At 47.4% G+C, this 20931-nt stretch overlaps 1 long non-coding RNA gene across 2 annotated transcripts in view; it reads left to right on the forward strand.

Moving 5' to 3' along the window:
* Nucleotides 1-20458, forward strand: part of LOC111859596 (uncharacterized) — a 94304-nt gene extending 73846 nt beyond the window's left edge. The window contains exons 3-6 of one of the 2 annotated variants that reach the window (XR_002841856.2): nt 17984-18092; nt 18885-19076; nt 19388-19505; nt 20144-20458. This is a non-coding gene — a long non-coding RNA (uncharacterized lncRNA). Of the gene's footprint in view, nt 1-17983; nt 18093-18884; nt 19506-20143 lie in introns of both variants that reach the window. The other variant, XR_011993654.1, reaches the window with a different exon arrangement.
* Nucleotides 20459-20931: the final 473 nt, after the last annotated feature.

Here is a 20931-nt window from a genome sequence, read left to right on the forward strand (position 1 = left end):
GGACGGATTACGGACCGGGCCAGCGGGGCTGCTGCCCAGGGGCCCTTGGGATGCAGGGGGCCCGTGGGGCCCCTAGCCCAAAACAATTTGCAACGCTAATCAACAATGTATTTTCGTTTGTCTATTTTAGAGGGCCTACATTCTTTGATCCTCTGCCTACAAGGGCCCCTAACCCTATAGGGCCTCTGATGGAAACATGGAGGGAGGGCGTTTGGCTGCCAAGGGCCCTTGAATTGTGGTGGTTGTGGTGGTGGTGCTGGTGGTGGTGGTGGTGGGGGGGGCCTCGCGAACGTTTTGCCCAGGGGCCCACACAACCCATAATCCGTCCCTGATCAAACCCATACATTACAACAGGAAGCACAGCTTCAGAGGTCAGAAGGTAGGAATTCAAGCTGCCTTGGAGAGAAGTCTGAGAGAGTGCCATCTTACGGCATCCATGACTCCTGTCGCAATGGTGTATCTGCCAGTTCAGATTTCACATCTGGATTTGGGTACCTGTGACAGCTGAGCCTCATTTTTGTCTCGTGCTATAGAAGCATCCGGCAGTAGTGGGAATGAGCCTCAATACTGCAGCCGCACAGTCGTGTAGAGCTCCCTCCACTGGCCAAACCCTCAACATCACAGTGCGACCATCCATTATACCCCAGATGACTCTACATAAATACACCCCAATCCAGGTCACATGGCACTGAAAGTGTCTGTCCTGTTAAATTACAATGGGTGATTGGTGAACCTCATTCATGCTCAATTCTCACATGAAGAAAATCAGTTTTACAAGCTATTTTTAACAAATACTGCCCACATGTCAATTTCAGGCAGGGCTGTTTCAGCCGTGATCTCACAGACGTTTACAGCACCTTTACTACCTTCCACAAGCTGAAATCCAGGTCACTGTCCTGGTCTGACGGCAGGGGCTGACAGCGATGTGTGTTGGGGTCCCCTTTGCATACACATTCAGTCTCATAAGCTCAGGCAGCTAGAGTGATGTCCAAACTTTGTAATTTTAATGTGCTGCTGCAGATCATCACACAAAATGCAGGTATTTTAGGTAAATAGTTTTATTATTTTTAACACAGTAATTGCAGGGCAAATGCCCTTAATTGTTACCCCAGACTCTGAAATAAACAAGGGTGAAAAATGTAACCCTTAATTATGGTTTCCAAAGCCCTGATGTGGTATTTGTGAAGAAATTGCCAAAGTCCATTTTCATGTTCCTGTTTCAAGCTACTGGCGGAAAGCTAAGAGACACACTGAATCATGCATCCGAGCAGGACCTTAATGTCAGGCCGTATTTAAGACTTGGCAGGTCAGAGGATGTGCACGATGAGTAACAGCATATAACATTCCTTTTAGCTGAAATGTCCAGTGTATTTATAGCGATTTCGTATAACCGATGAGAGTTTGTGGCGTTATCAGATTCTTGGGCTGAGACCGGGCAGTTTTCTTCTGCTTGACAGACATCATCATCCATACCCGATAATGTTGAAAAGGAATTGGGCTAATCCCTAGCAAGTGCCATCTAACATTAACACGAGGGAATATGTTGACTGATATTTAACCATCTTCATCAATATCAGCCCTGTCGTGTCATCTCTGGGTTCAACATGTCACTATGTTGGTTAGCACTGAGGGGCTCCAGTAATCATTTAATCAAAACTTTAATAGGTTCTCATAATGACTAAATCGGTAGTTGCTTAGCAAAATTTAATTTTCGCTACGGATATCATGAACTTGGGCTTTATTCAGCTGGCTTAAACACAAAATGCAATTTAAAAAATGACTAAATGTACTATCTAAAATCATAGCTATTATGTAAAACAGCGGAATTAAAGACGGGCAACGGCTATGGAAAATTCAGTGTGGAAAATTCTAAGCTCTGAACCTTATAAGACAAATTATTATTTACTAATATATTAAGTGAATGATAATCATCATGAGCTGGAGAAAAACAGTGATGGCAGAGACTTTCTCATGACCATACATTTCCAGGGCAACTGATGACCAGCTCTATGCTGATGGGTAACCCAAGTTACCAAGGCTCAGTTGATTCAGTGGGATCATGAAAGATCTGGGGAGTGGGGCCATGGAGGAGGGTGCCACAACATGTGCTGGAATGATGTGAGGTTTGAACCAGGAGCTGATTTGCCATAAGGCAGGTGTAGGCAGCCGCCTGGGCCCTGAAAACCAGGGGTCCCATGAAGACAGAATTTCTAGAAGTTACATTTAAGCATACAACATAATATGATCATTTAAATTATAGCAACATGTCTGTTATTTGCATTTTTCTTGACAGTTTATAGGGTAGACGAAGTTGCCCCCCGTCCCAGCTGTAATGGAGTGTTCCTACTTTGAGAGTTTGTGCTACGTAGTTTTTTTTGACACAGTTTTAAGCTACCGGTTGTTTCACTGCTAAGCAAGCCAGCACAGTGTAGCCTAACAGCAGAAGAAAATGGTGGGAAGATGCAAGACAAACGTTACATGTCCTGTGTATTTGATACTATCCCGCAAGAGTGGCAGACAAATTGGGAACAGACATGGCAAGAACACAATTAAATGAAGGTATGCAAAAAATTCAAGGTTAACCTTAGCCTCAGGGGTGGAGGAAGGGTTAGGGTTAGGGTTAGGGTTAGGGTTAGGCTGTCTTTGGCTGCAGCCCAAGGTCATGCAAAAGAGGGAATGGTTAGATGTCTTACATTTGTCTAACTGATCCACAGGTGCAGTACCCCCTCCCCCTGATCTACGAATTTTACCAGCACTCCCATCCCCACCCTAATCACTAAGTTCTAATGCTAGCGCCCCACACTTTGATTAGCATGTCGTTGATGTTCCATCATTTTTAATTCCCTCTTATTTCTCTTTCAGCTCCAAAATTAGCTCAAATGGCCCACATAGGGGGCCCCCTACCCCTGTTAACCAGGGCCCCCAAAGAAGTTAGCCAGCCTCTGGTTAGAGCAGCCGGCATGATAGTGGCTAGCGTAAGCCTGGTTCTGCCCAGGATAGCCTAAGGATAACCTTTTCCCATTTAGCTACACAAGGAAGGCTGATCTTGCCTGTATTACCAGGCTATACTGGCCAGGGGGGTGTTCTACGAAGCAGGGTCTCTTGCTTAAACAGGTAACCTGTTGGACTTTTGGTGGTCTGGACTAAATTAACTTTATTTTTGTTCACTTAAATTTAGCCCAGACTACCTTAAATCTGAAATGTTATCTGGCTAAGCAAGAAATCCTATTTCACGGAACACCCCCCAGTTACTGGAAGGACCTAGGTCCTCAGAGAAGAAAAACCCACAACTTCAGGAGATATATCCTGAATAGTCATCAGAGCTCAGAAGATCATGATGTCCCCAAAGTAAACCCATGGGTGGAGCAGCCAACAAAACTAAAGCAGGTGTTCCCCAGCTGTCAGCCTGTGGTAGGTGTCCCGCTCATCAGCAGGAACCCTGGATCTAACCAGAGGGCAGCTGTATGCCGAGGAAACGGAGGAATGTTTTTATGCAGCTGATTAGTCCAGGAAGTGGGATCTGCCAGCTACCAAGGTGACAGTAGGTGGCAGCAGGACCTTTCCCACCGCAGGAACTCTTTTCAGGAACTAGTAATTTTTAGGAACTCAAGAACTTCTGTCAATTTCCCATCACAAGAACTGGGAATTGTAGTTCCTGGGAGATAGTTCATGGTCCTTTTTTTCATCCCTACTCTGAGGAAAGTACTTTTCATTTGACCAGGAACTACTGGGTGGGGCTTATAGCAATAAACTTGGTTGACCACAACCACCAGTACAACCTGTATTGAAACAGAGGTTACTATTTTTGTATCTCAAGTACATTAAATTGCTGTGATTTTTGTTCTTACCATATATGTCTTTAAGTCAAACATACACACTGGTGAAATTATAAAGAAAAAAAACAAAACAACTTGTTCATCCTCCATTATTGTAATAGTTGTGTCTTTAGATCTGGTGCTACTGACTTAATATTTATAAAGTTTAAGTATCGGCCAAGATTGGCACAGCAAACCAGTTTCGATACCAATATGTTAACTGATATATCCTACATCTGTAACCTATGACCTTTTTTAGACCTGTATATTTAGTACAAAGATTACAATTCCTCTTGTGCAGTGTGAAAGCTACATACGAAAGTGGCCAGTAGCTACAAAAGTTCCTGGTCCAGACAGCCCAGGTTCCAGAACTTTGATGGGAAATCAAATGCAGGTGGGCTTCAGGTGGGCTTGGAGCCAGTGAGAGAGGAGGGTGACTCAGCAGATCCCCTGTAGTCCTGGCTAGAGGGAGATATCCTTCATGGATATAGCCCCATTTATTGCTGTAATCTGCTTTGTGGGCTATGCAGCGTGTCGCAGGGCAGAGTGCCCTTATCACACAGGGATTGCCCCCGAGTGGTCATAAGAGAACAAGTGAAAATCCCATGTCGGTTTACTCCCTGCCATTGAAATACAATCTCAGCCTTGGGACTGTCAGCCAAGCTGCTGATCTGGTTGCAGTGCAGGCTGGGTATTTGGGACAGTGCTGCCATATATAAAAATTTTTCAGCTGCACACTGAGGCATGATGCGTCTCAGTAAAGGCAGTGAAGGCCTACCCGGCGGTGCCATCGGAATGAGTGCAACTTTTTTTTGGGAAAAACTGGAATCACAGAAGGAATCTGTCAGGGCCGATATAGAAAGAGGATTTTAATGGATTGAGAAGAAATGTAATTTTCCAAAAGTGAGGTCCATTGTGTTCGAACAGTGGCATTAAAGGCCATTTAAAATGAAAAAACAATGGAAGGGAGCTATGGAGTGGTCAACGCCACGGCCGCTTGACCTCCTCGGGTGTCCTTGTGAGTTTTCGGGAGTCAGAGATGAGCAGGAACCTCTTGTCACCCTACAGCCTTTCACCCTGCTATGCAGGGGCTGGCCTTCACATCCTGTCCATCAACGGCTGTCGACAGGTGACCACCCACCAACGGACGGGTCCGGCCGTGAATGCGGACATTAGCCAAGGCTTTCGCCGCTCTCTCCAATTGGCCGAAGTGTGAGCGTAGTCTCTTTGCACCTGCCCCTCACTTCCTGCGCATTTCCTGAGATTGGCTGGCATCCTCCTGGGCCGATTACCTCGAATTGGCAGCAGGGCAATTCTGAAGTGACCTTTTCCAGCGTAAGACTGATTCCAAGCACCCGTGCCAAGGCTGCCTTGGCTCATCAGGGTGCCAACGCTCGGAACGGCCCTGGCCCCATGCCAGTGTTGTGCTTGGCCAGATGCAGCGAGTGCTCACGGCTGGCAGGACACCCTCATTTTTGAAAGTACTGGCGGATGGCTGGAAGGTTGTCACACTGAGGGGTAATGATTTAGGACCCAAATTAGGGTTTGCACTGTGCTCCGTTTGTTCCACCATGTTTATGGATCATTTGCAATTGCCATTTCTCTTTCTACGGCGGCCGCCGTGCTCCACTAGCGCCGTTCTTTGTCGAGTGACCATTAACTACTTCACCCGAGACAAGTGTGCCATCCAGAGCATGCGGGCTCTACAAGCTTCATCTGGGCACCCTGAAGTGCCATGAGTCCCAAGAATCCAGCACCATCACCAGCCATCCAAAGGTCCTGCTGACTGCCTGAATTCCAGGCCACTTTGCGCTAAACACAAATGAATCCAGGTGGATCTGTTTTTCCGCCAGACAAGGAGGAAACTTCACACCTTCTTCTAAAAGCCACAGCAAAGACTTTCAGTGTTTTCCAGCACCCTGTCTCTTCCAGGCAGCTACGATGACCATTTGGACCCAACAATGTGATACCCTTTTGCATCAATCATGTCTTTTTCACAACCTTTGTGAACTCAGCTTTCCAGAAGGGTCCACAAATCTGAAAGATCTAAAAGTATACTTGTATGGTCATTGCAGAAAAACTGAGAGTAAATTGCCCCGTTAAACCTTCAACAAACAGCACCAGGTCATCATGTAAGCATATGGCCAGTGAAATAGAATCAAAATACATGCTAAGACCTTTCTGCCTAACCCTACCCCGCTGAGTCCAAATCCCTGCTCATTCTGTTCATTGGAAAGAAAAAACAAAGATGAACATTGTTGGGGGTGATAAGTCTTTGTAAACTTCAGTTGTCAGCATGCTGTCTAAAATTAGTTAAATCCTCCCCTAAAGTTAGAGAGCAGCGTTGGTCTCTTGAAGCTAATGCATAGCAATGGGGCTACCTTGACTGACCTTTTAGCCCAACTCTAACGGCTGCACTGCAGCCTGACCTCTGACCCAGACCAACACTCACAGCCCTTCATCTGCATCAAGCAAAGTTCATCTTAGGGGACATATTTTAATGAGGGAGGCTGATCTACATAAAGCCAGCAGAGCGTTTTGTTCCATGAGTCTGTGATGTTCCACCCACTGTTTGCCTCTCTTTAGCTTAAAGGACGTAAAAATGAATTATGTAAATCCTCTGAAACTTCAGCTGTCTTCTTTATTAACTTGCTTTCCTCCAAAAACCAAAGAGCATGCATCCCGGCTGCCATCAAACAGTATTTCAGAAGTAAACAGTCTTTTTGTTAATCATATTAAAATAAATCTGGACAAGTGGTTTTGTCATTACTTGGATTTGTAAAGGCTGATTTCATCACAGAACCTCTTCTATATATTCTGGCATATTAGTCTGTTCTCCTCTAAGTATGGCAATACTGCAGAGTATGTCACATTCAGTTTCGGGGGCCCTGAACTGATATCTTTCATGTCCTTGAATCTTCAGAATGGTTATGCTACTGAGTTGTTCTTTGGGTTTCTGTCATAAGCTACAGTCACAGTGGTAATTCAAGCTCAAGTCCAGTGCAGAGCAGAGGTCACTTTCCTGTTTCCGCTTCAAGTCCTATAGTCACATTCCGAAACGCTCTGTTCCATCGAATGAATCCAAAGAATGGAACAGCAGACACTGCAGCATGCAGAGAAGTTAAAAATGGGCTATTTATGATCGCTTATTATTCTGACAATTAAAATTAAACAGTAGGTAAGGCCTGTGACTGCTGAACTATGTACAGCAGAGCTTGACCGAACTGCTGTCAAATATTTTGTATTGTAGTATGTGTGTGTGCACATCTAAGAGCGGGAAAGGTGGAGTCACCCAAAAGAAAACTGCTTGACTACGCCACCTGGTGGATAACTGAGCAACAGGCCTGGCTCTAAGAGAGGTAAATAGTTACTAAGGGCTGCACATATCAAGGTTAATTTTACAAAAAAGAAAAATTGGGAAATATATGGATATTTTAAAAAAAATGGTAACACTACCGGACTGGGCACAAATATGTAGTAATAACTACTGAAGTAATCATGAACATATATAGTTGCTACTCGAGATAAAAGATGTCACAATTCATTAATGATGAATTAACATAGGATCAGTATGTTACTAAGACTTAGTATGTGGTTAATTAATATACAAGTACTATATAATACATAATATATTATTTGTGCCCCCTCAAGTAAAGTTTTACCAAAAAATCTAAGAGAACATTACTGGAGATGAGATAATATCAACCCAATGTTTCTCAAACATTTAAAGTTTGCTAAAGGTTCCCCAGGTACCACAGATATGTGAATCAATCAGTTTGGTCGCTTCATATCTCCTGGCCCCTGGTTGGGAGAAAATCGGAAACCCACAAAGCAACAACAAAGATGCTACGATTATTTCAATCCTGGTGATCAGGCACCACAAAGGCTTGTGATTGTACACCAGTTACAGTATCTGCTTCTAAAATTTAATCTACCGTCTAAAATACACAAATATTGGGAAAGATGAGAAAAGCAGAAATGAAAACAAGAGATGAGGCAATTATGTAGAGGCATGAAAATGCATTGCCGTTCTGTCGAAATCCGTGCGTGCTGCCCTCTCTCTTTGCCTGAAAACCAATTAGCTAAATCTCTGCCATGAGAACTGAAGATCTCACCATTCACTGCTGTGATGCCTACAACTAACATTTCTAAACACATCTGCTCATCTCTGGCTCTGTCACCCTTATGATTATTGTGATTAGTAACAACCATATTCCATCATCAGGCTACAGATGAAAGACAGTATTTTACACTAACACACTATTCACATCCAGATATCTACCAAATTCATAGCCCTGTACATTGCAGTCTCTGTGCTTTTTGGGAGACCTCCCTCTCTGTGCTTTTTGGGAGACCTCCCTTTCTGTGTTTGAGGTATCAGCTTTTTTATTGACTGTGGAGCTGCCTAGGCCATACCTGGGATATGCTCTGCATCAGCATGCTGTGACTTTCACCATGGAGGAGAGTTTGCGGGCTAACGTGCTACGTGCGAGTCTCTGACATGAATACCTCTACACCACAAAAGGTGGTTTCAAAAGATCTTTACCACACACTTCCAAGCCCATCTTCCAGGACTTTTGTGGTTGCTTGTACAGGAGATCTAGGGAGAGTTACAAATAAGGATGGAGAGTTATAAAGAAGGGCTCCAACTGCCCCCCCAACTAGATTTCCTCCAGGCTTACAAATGTCTGAACAGGTTTGCAGTACAATGCCTGGTCAGTAGTGGGCGCCATATGATCCTCTGCTCGCCCAGCCCAGAACAAATCAGGTGTATTACCATGTAATCATCTTAACAATCATCATCTCACCACAAGGTAAAAAAAAAAAAATTTCTTTTCAGAAAATTATCAGCTGAGTCTGGGGGTCCGTGAACATTACACACACTGGACTGGTTCCAGGTTTATGCCAGAGGCTCCTGCAGCTACTGACACAGGGAACGGTGAAGCAAACCCAGTAGATCGCTGAAGCTTGCCGGAAGCTGTATTCACACCACTGGGCAGTAAGTCACTGGATTGCAGTGGTAAAAGTCTTCTTACTGCTCCCCTCACTACCTATTCAGCAGCCTCTCCGAAGAACAAAGATGCAGCAGTAACTGATAAACCACATCAAACTGAAACTGAAATGAACCACAAAATTCGAATGATTAGAAACACATTTGCTTACCTATAAAACACTCTTAGAAAAAGCCCTTTCCTTTGATCTGCAGCCTTTCTTTGAAGCTTACTCTGTGAATTTGCCATCACACATTATAAAAACTTTTTTTTTTTAACCAGAACTGATTATTACTAGCGTGTTGCTCTTTTGGGTCTGGTTATGAGTCAGAGAAAGACAAAATAAGAAGCTCTGGTAAATTGATCGGTTGCTGGCATTTGATCGCGAGCCCGACACCAACGAGCACTTCAGGTAATGAAACCTAGACAGGCCAGTTAAGGGTGTCACTATTAGGCTTTAAATAGGGTCGACCGAGCGACGTGGGCAATACGAAGCACTCCGCCCTTGAGGAATGGCATCCACGGGGTGTTGGGGAATCGGGCTGCGTTTGCTGCACTTCGTTGAGTTTGGGGGATTCACGTCTCGCTGTAACTTTTCTTAAAGGGACCCTGCCTGCATTTCGCGTCGTGCTGCTTGAATAGTGCTTTTGTTCTGGCGCCCCGCCCCAAGGGCATACATTCACCCCCCAACTGGACACCAATTTCTATGACTGTCAGTGAGAAAGAGGCACATTCTCACGTGGGCGGTGTTTATCAGCACCACTGCAGGTTCAGGGGATCCGAATTTTAGCGAGGACTAGATATTCTTCACCATAAAATAATTTATTATACAAAGTAATTAAAAAAAAATAGAAAAACAGTTTAGAGACTGATTCTATGTACATAAAATATACTATGTGATGACGTTTTATATACTGTATTACTGCAGCATAATGTGTGTGTGTGTGTGTGTGTGGGGGGGGGGGGGGTCCACCCATTTAAGGGGGTCCAGGGAGTTGTATTGGCTGGTTTTGATTATTGGGGGGAGGGGGGTTACAATCCCCCCCTCATAATTTATGCCCATGCTGCAATCCATCTGTAGGTGACTAAATGACTAAAATCCTTCTGTAAAAGACTCACAAGAGTCTTCCTGATATACTGACCCACCCCCACTTTTTTTCTTTTTCAAAATTTGCTCTTAGATGTTCCAAGAAGTAAAAGCTGACAGCTCACATGGTCAAAGGGTATCTTCATAATAATAATCAATACTGCATTGATCCCCATGGGGAAATTCACTTCTTAGCTCCCCCAGCTGGATCTCTGTAGGTGAGAGCAAGCTGGCTGTCGAAGGGCAGCCACCCAAAGCAGCGCCCAGGTGGCTACAGGGGCTAAGGGTCTCGCTCAAGGAGCCACAGATGTGCCACGGCTGGGCTTCAACTGGCGACCTTCTGATCCCAGGCAAAGAGGCTCCGCCCACTGAGCCAGGCGCTACCCCACAGAGGCTCCGCCCACTGAGCCACACGCTGCCCCACAGAGGCTCCGCCCACTGAGTCACACGCTGCCCCACAGAGGCTCCGCCCACAGAGCCACGCGCTGCCCCACAGAGACTCCGCCCACAGAGCCACGCGCTGCCCCACAGAGGCTCCGCCCACTGAGCCACGCGCTGCCCCACAGAGGCTCCGCCCACAGAGCCACGCGCTGGCCCACAGAGACTGCGCCCACTGAGCCACATGCTGCCCCTCAGAGGCTCCGCCCACTGAGCCACGCGCTGCCCCATAGAGGCTCCGCCCACTGACCCACGCGCTGCCCCACAGAGGCTCCGCCCACTGAGCCACACGCTGCCCCATAGAGGCTCCGCCCACTGAGCCACGCGCTGCCCCACAGAGGCTCCGCCTACTGAGCCACACGCTGCCCCACAGAGGCTCCGCCCACTGAGCCACGCGCTGCCCTACAGAGGCTCCGCCCACAGAGCCACACGCTACCCCACAGAGGCTCCGCCCACTGAGCCACACACTGCCCACATAAGCACTGAATGAAGCATATGTGTTCTATTTATAGAATATTGTGTTTATTTAAGATGACTCCAGACCTGATAGGGTTTGAAATATGGGAGGTTTAATGAGGTAAAACACATGGCGATAAAAAATAAATCAGCTGAGTTTCTGCCTTCTTCCTTTTCAAAGCCTCTTTAGTCGTCTACAATTCAGGACAATCTTCATCATTTAACAAATACCCAGCAATCATTACTGAACAGAATGATGAAATTAAATGACAGGTCTCTATTTGAATTTATTAGTTATTTATCATAAACTTTTTTCTCAGTGAGTAAACATTGATAAATGGCCTATGTGGGACGTGACCTATACATGCTGTATACTTAATCCTTGGCATTAAATACTGAAGACTGAATGGTGAAATGGTATGTATCATTTCTGGTGTTTTAGTAGATTAAAAATATGTGATATATAGATTCTTGCTTAAGCAAACAGGAATATTCATAGCGTCACGTGTGTACAGATACTGACAGGATGGGGGATAACGCACGGAGAGTGTGTGAATCACATAAATGATTAAAACATTATGCCAGACTAAGAGTGCAGTAAATCACGAATATAGGCACAGCTAAAAGTTACCATTAAGCCCAACACCCAGCATGGTATCAAACCAGTATGATACCCGACCCATTACACCATCTAGCTATTTGATGGTTATGAGAACACAATGTGCTACAAGTATTTTCCATCCCGAGAAAGACTTTAATAAGCTAGATACCTCTAATGCCTCCGAAAAAATACCGTCTTACTTCTCAGTTGCTGGGTTACATGGCTATATGGCTTTTGTATTCCACTGGAAAAGGCAGATTGCTGTTTCCCACAGCGTGGCTGTTAACCTCCACCACAATGGCCGAGGCTTCATTCAAAGCTTAAAGAGACACAGCCTTGTTCCCCTAAGGGACGGCTGACACTGTCCAAGTGGGCGATCACTCTGGCCTTATATGTTTCTGATGTCATAAGAATTACAGTTTTGAGTCATTTATTAGCCGAATTTGTCATGGGAATTATGTCACATTTTCAGTTTTATTTATTGTCTTTGTTTTTTACTCATAATACTGCAAGCTGCTTCAAATACGCCATTTCATCTTGATATAATAATTTATTTCGCTAACTTGGACCCCAGCCTGAAAACCTGAATATGCAGCTTTCAAAATGATCTGCATGGCATCCAATAATGGCAATGTAGTGCACGATTTGCAGAAAAATAAAATAAAATAAATGAATCTGTTTGCAGAAGATATCTTTTCTTAAACCACTTTAAGTGCTCTTTTTGGGCCTTGATTTTGTAGCAGCGTTCAGTAAGTCCCTTGTGCCTTTTCTGAATCTGGGTTGAAACTGTACATGAAGCATGTGAATAGCTGTAGTGTAAACTGTTTATCTGTTAGTACATCATGCAGCGGAGCATGGGTAACGTCATGCAGCGGAGCATGGGTAACGTCATGCAGCGGAGCATGGGTAACGTCATGCAGCGGAGCATGGGTAACGTCATGCGGCAGAGCATGGGTAACACATAACCACAGATTTCAGCTACTTCTTTGGCATTTTTGGGATCAGAAGACAAAAGTAGAGTAAAAATGAATTACAAGAAGTAGAACTTTTCCAGCAAGTATGTCACATACTGGGATGGTCTTTTTAAACCTTTATCTTGACATCTTATCTGAAATGTACTGAGAAAAGCTTTTAAGTAGATTCCTTTGATTCTCTTTTTAGATTTCCCTCAACATAAAACCTTCTGTAAAATATCCAGATTCCGATCACTGTGAACACATTTGTGCCATTCTTCTTTTTAAAAACTCGCACCATTTATACACCATCAGAAAAGACTAACAATTTGTACCTTTGCTTGTCACTGGGACTGTACCCTTAAGGGTCTGCCAATTGAACCCTTAGCTATAGGTAAATGTACCTTTTATTCTAAATGGACTCTGAGGCCTCTCCTGGAGCCGACACCTTATCGTGGTGGAGAGGTTTGCATGTTCCAATGATCCCAGGAGCTAAGTTGCCTGGGGCTTTAAGCCCCTGGTAGGGTCACCCAAGGCAAACAGGTCCTGGGTGAGGAACCAGACGAAGTGCGGCTCAAAAGATCCCTTATGATGAGTTATAACATGGATCCACGATTTCCCTTGCCTGGACGCGGGTCACCGGGGCCCCCTCCTGGAGCCAGGCCTGGGGGTGGGGCTCGATGGCGAGCGCCTGGTGGCTAGGCCTACACCCATGGGGCCTGGTCGGGCACAGCCCGAGCAAGGCACATGGGTCCCCCCTCCAATGGGTTCACCACCTGTAGGAGGGGCCATAGGGGTCGGGTGCAGTGTGAGTTGGGCAGTGGCCGAAGGCGGGGACCTTGGCAGTCCGATCCTCGGCTGCAGAAGCTAGCTCTAGGGACATGGAATGTCACCTCTCTGGTGGGGAAGGAGCCTGAGCTGGTGCGCGAGGCTGTGAAGTTCCGACTAGATGTAGTCGGGCTCGCCCCGACACACGGCTTGGGCTCTGGAACCAGTCTCCTCGAAGGGGGTTGGACCCTCTTCCACTCTGGAGTTGCTCACGGGGAGAGGCGCCGAGCTGGGGTGGGCATACTTATTGCTCCCTGGCTGGGCGCCTGTACATTGGGGTTTACCGCAGTAGACGAGAGGGTAGCCTCCCTTCACCTTCGATTGGGGGGACGGGTCCTGACTGTTGTTTGCACTTATGCGCCAAATGGCAGTTCAGAATACCCACCCTTTTTGGAGTCCTTGGAGGGGGTGTTGGAGAGCGCTCCCCCCGGGGACTCTCTTGTTCTGCTGGGGGACTTCAATGCCCACGTGGGCAATGACAGTGAGACCTGGAGTGGCGTGATTGGGAGGAACGGCCCCCCCGATCTGAACCCGAGTGGTGTTCTATTGTTGGACTTCTGTGCTCGTCACGGATTGTCCATAATGAACACCATGTTCAGGCATAAGGGTGTTCATATGTGCACTTGGCACCAGGACACCCTAGGCCACAGTTCGATGATCGACTTTGTAGTCGTGTCATCGGACTTGCGGCCGCATGTCTTGGACACTCGGGTGAAGAGAGGGGCGGAGCTGTCAACTGATCACTACCTGGTGGTGGGTTGGCTCCGCTGGTGGGGGAGGAAGCCGGCCAGGCCTGGCAGGCCCAAGCATATAGTGAGGGTCTGTTGGGAACGTCTGGCGGAATCCCCTGTCAGAGGAAGTTTCAACTCCTACCTCCAGCAGAACTTCTCCCATGTTCCGGGGGAGGCGGGGAACATCGAGTCCGAATGGGTCATGTTCCGCGCCTCCATTGTGGAGGCGGCTGACCGGAGCTGTGGCCGTAAGGTGGTCGGTGCTTGTCGCGCCGGCAATCCCCGAACCCGCTGGAGTCCTATCGGGCCTTTTTAGCCTGTGGGACTCCGGAAGCAGCTGATGAGTACCGGCAGGCTAAGCGGAACGCGGCTTCAGCGGTCGCTGAGGCAATAACTCGGGTATGGGAGGAGTTTGGCGAGGCCATGGAGAATGACTTCCGGACGGCTTCGAGGAGATTCTGGTCCACCATTAGGCATCTCAGGGCGGGAAAGCGGTGCAGCATCAACACTGTTTATGGTGGGGATGGTGCGCTGCTGACCTCAGCTCGAGACGTTGTGGGCCGATGGAAGGAATACTTCGAAGACCTCCTCAACCCCACCGACACACCTTCCAATGAGGAAGCAGAGTCTGGGGACTTGGGGGTGGACTTACTTATCTCTGGGGCAGAGGTTGCTGAGGTGGTTAAAAAGCTCCTTGGTGGCCGGGCCCCGGGGGTGGATGAGATCCGCCCGGAGTTCCTCAAGGCTCTGGATGTTGCGGGTCTGTCGTGGTTGACACGCATCTGCGGCATCACGTGGACATCGGGGTCAGTGCCTCTGAATTGGCAGACCGGGGTGGTGGTCCCCATCTTTAAGAAGGGAGACCAGAGGGTGTGTTCCAACTATAGGGGGATCACACTCCTCAGCCTCCCTGGTAAGGTCTATTCGGGGGTGCTGGAGTGGAGGGTCCGTCGGATAGTCGAACCTCGGATTCAGGAGGAGCAGTGTGGTTTTCGTCCTGGCCGTGGAACAGTGGACCAGCTCTATACTCTCGGCAGGGTCCTGGAGGGTGCGTGGGAGTTTGCCCAACCAGTCTACATGTGCTTTGTGGACTTGGAGAAGACATTCGACCGCGTCCCTCGGGGAGTCCTGTGGGGAGTGCTCCGGGAGTTTGGGGTGCCGGACTGCCTTATAAGGGCTGTTTGGTCCCTGTACGACCGGTGTCAGAGCTTGGTCCGCATTGCCAGCAGTAAGTCGGACTCATTCCTGGTGAGGGTTGGACTCCGCCAGGGCTGCCCTTTATCACCGATTCTGTTCATAACCTTTATGGACAGAATTTCTAGGCGCAGCCAGGGTGTTGAGGGTGTCCAGTTTGGTGACCTCAGGATTAGGTCTCTGATTTTTGCAGATGATGTGGTTCTGTTGGCCTCATCAGACCGTGACCTTCGGCTCTCACTGGAACTGTTCGCAGCCGAGTGTGAAGCGGCTAGAATGAAAATCAGCACCTCCAAAACCGAGACCATGGTCCTCAGCCGGAAAAGGGTGGAGTGCTCTCTCCAGGTCGGGGAGGAAGTCCTTCCCCAAGTGGAGGAGTTTAAGTATCTCGGGGTCTTGTTCACGAGTGAGGGAAGGATGGAGCGGGAGATCGACAGGTGGATGCGGGCGCTGCATCGGTCTGTCATGGTGAAGAAGGAGCTGAGCCAAAAGGCGAAGCTCTCAATTTACCAGTCGATCTACGTTCCTACCCTCACCTATGGTCACGAGCTGTGGGTAGTGACCGAAAGAACGAGATCGCGAGTGCAAGCGGCTGAAATGAGTTTTCTCCACAGGGTGTCTGAGCTCTCCCTTAGAGATAGGGTGAGGAGCTCGGTCATTCGGGAGAGACTCAGAGTAGAGCCGCTGCTCCTCCGCATTGAAAGGAGCCAGATGAGGTGGCTCGGGCATCTGCTTAGGATGCCTCCTGGACGCCTCCCTGGTGAGGTGTTCCGGGCATGTCCCACTGGGAGGAGGGGGACTATGTCTCCCGGCTGGCCTGGGAACGCCTCGGGATCCCCCCAGAGGAGCTGGAGGAAGTGGCCAGGGAGAGGGAAGTCTGGGTTTCCCTGCTGAGACTGCTGCCCCCGCGACCCGACCGGATAAGCGGAAGTAAATGGATGGATGGATGGACTCTGAGGAACATTAATGGTACAAAAACGTTCCTAAGAAGGTAGAAGTACCTGCTGCCAGTGACAAGCTAGGTACAAATTGGTCTTTTTTCTGACAGTGTAGGTCAATGAACATAGATTATTAAATTGGAACAAATATAACAAAATGTATATAATCTTGCAATATGGAAAACGTGCTTATCAGATAAATCTGTCTTGATGTTAAGGTGACATCATAATTTAAATTATTATTTAAAGAGTAAATCATATGTATGTACAATATACAGACAACTAATGTACAACACAGATTACCGTCTAGGTAAATATGAAAAGGTTCACAGTCAGAGAGCTTCATGCATAGCAATATGACATCAAGTAGAATTTGGGAATCGATCAGAATGTGAGAAGCTGGCTTTTCTCAGGCTGCAAAAGTGTTTATTTTAACTAAACTGCTCCTAAACCCAAACCTGCTCCTCTCTCAAGAAGCTCATTCCTTCTTTTTGGCAGAGACCTGTAGTCGTTAAATCTGCTCAAAGGTAGAGCGCAGTAATCGCTCGCTCACCCACTCCCTTCTCCCTCTCTCTGCCCTGGCCTGATAAGCACAGGGTCTGTCAAATGGACGGAGCTCCCTCGGGAAGTTCTCAGGAACGACGGAAGCACCAGTATTGAGACTGACTGGCCAAGCAAGTCAGTGAACATGTTGGCACCGTGCTCCATGATCCAGGCATCTCGATCTCAAACATTGTTACAAACAGGGTTCTCCCTACAACATCGTAGGATGTCAAGTGATCCAAGATTCGTCACGCCTGACTGGCCAGACACTTGACTGGAGGGGCACAAAGCACTGACTGTGTAAATATAAATCAATAATAAACAGATAATCGAAAACCCCAGGTATGACCTGCCAGATGTATTAATCCTCCTGAGGCTGTTACAGTTAAATGTCAACATATTAATATTTGTTCAAAAAGGAAGAGACAAGGATAAAGCACGAGAAAGTGAACATATTAAAGAGAAAAAGGACAGACAGTGATCCTAACAGAGGAAAGCTGGAGTCTAAACATGTCAAAAAGTAGGGCCAAAAATCCTACAAGATGTCTGTGACCCTGTAGAAGTACCAGGATGGTCAGGAAGAATGTCTCAAAGCCCGTTAGCATGGAGAACAGGGATAAGGTTAGGGTTAGGGTTAGAAGAGTCTTTGTGGCTTCCTCACATCTGTCTTTCTCACAGAAGGGTCCTTGAAACCGTAATATGTGCCTCTGCACCTGTAGGGTGCTGTCCGTTTGATCACCAGACAGTTACATGAAGATTTATTCAAATATCTGTATTTATTTTCATTTGTACTTAAGGGCCTGAATTGGGTCTCCCAAGAATATCTTCTTGAGGAGGAAAAAGTCATATGATTGCTGCCAAATGAAAGAGTCAAGCCCCAAATTCGATTTGATAACGACTGTGGAGAGTTAGTCACTTTGTGTCAAGAAAAATGTGGACCAACAAACAAACAAACAAATAAACAAATGTAATAATGTCTGCGGCCACTTGGATTGCCGCAGGAGGCTTTCTGGGAAGGAACAGCCAGGGTTTGCCGCTGAAGAGTTGGTTTAATGACCCAGGGAGGAAAGCGTGACCAAGACTGCGGGGGGGGGGGGGGGGGTGGGGGGGCAGGGGTTATTAATAACTCAACGGTGAGGGAAAGGACTGAATTACAGCGGCGATAAGCCGCAAGTCACACGCATGCGTTTGGACCGCGGTATTGCAGGGACACAAATTGGTACCAGCTGTCCCACCTCCAAATATGTCACTGTGGGAGGACAAAAGTGTCCAAATATGAGGAATTAATCATCTGCTTATAAAATCTGGCCACTTCAGAAACCTCAGGCACTTAGTGTATGTATTTCCATTTTAATGTGGCGGCACCGCCTGCCTGCCCCCCCTTACTCCCAAAACACATTTTTACCAGGCCCCAGCTCCGGGCTGGAGAAGTCCCTTGAGGAAGCCATGCTGTTTATTTCACCGCAGTGCAGACGGACAAGGCTCCCGGGCCTCTATCTGGAATTCAGGGGCCACAGGTAGGAATGCCGGAGGCCGAAGGTGGAAACGCTGGGGGCCACAGGTGGGAACACCGGGGGCCACATCTAGGAATGTGAGTGGCTGCAGATGGGAATACTGGGGACCACAGATGGGAATTCTGGGGGCCACATTTGGGAAAACTGGGGACCACAGATGGGAATTCTGGGGGCCACATTTGGGAACACTGGGGAATTCTAGGGGCCGCATTTGGGGATGCTGGTGACTGCAGGCGAGAATGCCAGAGGGCACATTTGGGAATGCTGGGGGCCACATCTAGGAATGCCAGTGGTTGCAGGTGGGAATGCCGGGGGCCACAGGTGGGAATACTAGGGGCCGCATTTGGGATTTGCTGGGGGCTACAGGTGGGAATACCAAGGGCTTACATTTGGGAATAAGCGGGGGCCACAGGTGGGAATGCCAGGGTCCACAGACGGGAATGTTAGGGGCCACAGGTGGGGTCTACACAGATAGGATCCAAGATTACTAATAACAATCACCATAATAATAGCAGATATACATTTTAATGTGGGAAATTCATGGGTGCGTCTCAGAAGCTGAACTATATGGAAGATCCAAAAAGAATTAGGAGCACATAAATCAGGACTTTCATTTTATTATTGTTTAGCTGACAGCCTACGTTTTATTTTTTCTTTGGATAATTTGATGTTTCACTGGAGCAATTTGGAAAATTTGTTTTTATGGGAACAACAGAAGTTACCTGCTGGCTCTTGAAGTGACTCTTTGCCTCCACCTGGCCTGCTTTGCCTTCCTGCCGTGCGGCATGTGCACAGGAATCGCGTGCTGTGGCTACGCTCCGCGACACGCTACACAGCCCCACCCCCAAGGGCCCCCTCGGATGGATGAAGCCGCCCGGGGCGGCCGCCAACAGCCCCACCCCCGAGGGCCCCCTCGGATGGATGAAGCCGCCCGGGGCGGCCGCCCACAGCCCCGCTGCCACCCTGCTCTGAGGCAGCGCTCTCCTGGTGTGATCTTTCTGCATGCCTGCCTTTTGCCTCAGTGGCCATAAGCATTTGAACCACAGGACACCTTCTGGCTACTGCCGCTTATGCTAAGCTCATTATCAAGTGTTTTAAAGGGATTTCTTAATATGATTTCTGCCTCCAGATATTTACATAGTTAAAACGCCCTATAATGACATTTTTTGCCAACCTCTTACCCTTTAATTTAAAAGGAGAGGAAACAGGGGGGAGAATGTGCTGTCTGAGTTATCCCTGAACCTCTAGGTTGGGGTATATGACCTTCATCACTGTGAGCAGAGCAATATTCCTTAAAGCTTCCAGATGTTTCCTGGCAGCCCGCAGGCAATGCATCCTCATCGGCTGCCCAAATCACAGAGGCCGGTAACCATGCCGTCCGAACCCTTCGCTCAAAAGACTGCCCAAGACCTTCAGGTGAGAGTCGTCACTGGCTGCCCCTCTAACAGGGTCTCATGTAGCCTGCAAGGGCGACCGGGCCGGAAGCCGGTGAGTCAGTGGAAAGCCACGGTGCTGTAAACAGCCCACCAACAGGACAGCTTCTACACAGAGCCCGGCAGTCTGCTCCAAGCACGTTGCATGTCCCAGACACCTTGCATTGATCAACCTAATTCCACAGCACATGCACATCTAAATAAAGTTCAGGATGTGTTGGCTCGTGCAGTGGGAAGAACATGCAGCTCGTTTATTAAGTATTCTAAGTATTCTATAGACAAGAAATAGGTGGGATTTAAGTCATTATTGAACTGCTTGAGTTAATTTGACAGATTAAGGCTAAAAATAAAAGTAAAAACCTCACAATTAACATAACAGCCATTCTTGATGAACACATCAGTAATGAGGCTTAGTGGTAATAATTTTCTGGACAAAAAAAATGTAAAATATGTATCACGTTCTAAGGCAGGAAAATGAGACGTTGCTCGAACCAACGGCCCAGCGAGATGGACTGTGTGAAACGAGTCAGTCACGCGTAACATACGACAGTCTGAGCTAAAGGAGGACTTAGCCACACTAGGTGACTGGTAGGTCACTTTGTCCGTTTGTCGCATCCACAGGTCCCCCTTCCACGCAGACGCACCTGTGCCCACAACACCAGGACATCACCCCCTCCAGACGAAACACAAGCATCGTCAGACCAAGTATATGCTGTGCAATGAAAACCACAAACTTGCCGGGACTATCTTTTTTTCTGTGTAAAGAGACTGTGTAGACTGACACAGGAACAGCGCGAGGTGCTGATTAAAAGTTTATTTCAGCAAGACTGACTTGAAAGGTTAATATAACAGATTATGCTGCTTGCATACCTGTGTGGGCAGCGAGAAACGAGCCACTTTGTTTTCACACAAGGTAACGGGGACCATTACATTTTCATGCGTGCTAAAGGATTAGCTCACTGCAGGAGAATTTGAAGAGTTATTCAGAAAAATTGCGTTAAAGTACTCTTTCAAGCAACATGGAGGAAAATACTTCTCAATTTGATAAACGACAGTGGCCAGTTTTTGACAATTTTCCGGAACTCTGCCCAAGAGCCCACAAAGATTAAAGTGTTGATATCCACCAACCCCCCCCCCCCCCAACTAGGTCATTTGAGGGGCTGATTTTTTGGCTGCCCTTGCCATAGTGCAGAAGGTGGGAAGTGCACCACATCAGTTGAAGAACAAAAAGTCACCCGTAATTTAGAAAGCAGTTAAGTCAGTGTTCAATTCTGCAGTGCTTCAAGGTGACATGAGATAAGATGGATATATTCATATAATCCAAAATCATTTCTTTTATTTGGTTACAGTTACGGTTATGGTTGGGGGGGGGGGGTTAAGGCAGACATTGTGTGATATGGGTTATGCCT

This window comes from Paramormyrops kingsleyae, chromosome 10 (genome assembly GCF_048594095.1).
Source record: "Paramormyrops kingsleyae isolate MSU_618 chromosome 10, PKINGS_0.4, whole genome shotgun sequence".
NCBI lineage: Eukaryota > Metazoa > Chordata > Actinopteri > Osteoglossiformes > Mormyridae > Paramormyrops > Paramormyrops kingsleyae.